This window comes from Podarcis bocagei (assembly GCF_964188305.1).
Source record: "Podarcis bocagei genome assembly, chromosome: 16".
Classification (NCBI taxonomy): Eukaryota; Metazoa; Chordata; class Lepidosauria; order Squamata; family Lacertidae; genus Podarcis; species Podarcis bocagei.
Window position 1 is genome coordinate 20,647,990 of NC_138142.1, and position 928 is coordinate 20,648,917.

Sequence of the window (928 nt, forward strand, 5' to 3'; positions counted from 1 at the left end):
ATATATATATATATATATATATATATATATGCTTTCGTAGGTTTCCTTATTATATATATATAAAATAATATATATATAATAAAATTTATATATATATAAATTTATAATAATACACACACATGTTCTTAAAGGCACTATAAAATTCTTGTTGCTGATTGGTTTTCTTTTGTCGGAATTCGCCTCATAATGAACGCTTCCCTCAGTGTCGCTGCGAAAGAAGGAGCCATCCTCTCAAGGCGTTGGGACGCGAGGAGAAGGAAAAAGGAACTTTTTATTTTAATTTCATTTTAGTCCGCGTGGAGAGGCGATAGTGGCCAGCTCCCTTCAGCCCTGAGCCGAGAAGCAACACGGCCGCCGCCACCTGCCTCGGGAAGAAGACGAGGAGACGCGCCCCCGACCCGCCTCCCACCGTTTCCGCCTCAGGAGGAGCGTCGAGGCAGGAGGCCGCCCTCGCTTGCGCTCCTTCCCGCCCTCCATCGCTTCCCCCACCGGGCTCCTCCTTCTCCTCCTTCCCCCGCCCCGCCCTTCGGTGTGTGGCCCCGGCCGCCATGTTGTTGTGGTTGTGAGGAGGGAGGCGGAGGCGCCGAGCCGCAGAGCCGAGGGGAAGGCGGCGGCAGAAGCAGCAGCGACGACGACGCCGAGGGGAAGCCGAGCGACCACCCCCCTCCGAGCCGCCGCCGCCGCGCCCCGTTGGGGGGTGGGGAGGAGGGACCCTCGCCATGGCCGGCCGCTGCCACCGCCGTTGGGTAAGGAGGAGGAAGAGAGACGGCCGAGGAAGAGCAGCAGTAGCAGCAGCCCGAATGGGAAGGGAGAAGGACGGCTGAGGAGCGGGGCCGGGGCCTGGCGTCTTATTCCTCAGGCAGCTGCGGCCTGGCGTATTCCGGAGTTGGGCCTTTTTCTCGGGCCGGAGGGGGGCGAGAGAGAGGAG

The 928-nt window shown here is 57.8% G+C and overlaps 1 protein-coding gene across 1 annotated transcript in view; it reads left to right on the top strand.

Moving 5' to 3' along the window:
- Positions 1–530: 530 nt before the first annotated feature.
- MTMR3 (myotubularin related protein 3) overlaps positions 531–928 on the top strand; it is an 82,758-nt gene continuing 82,360 nt past the window's right edge. The window contains exon 1 of the mRNA XM_081174717.1: positions 531–746. The gene's annotated coding sequence lies outside the window, so the exon portion shown is untranslated. The remainder of the gene's footprint in view (positions 747–928) is intronic.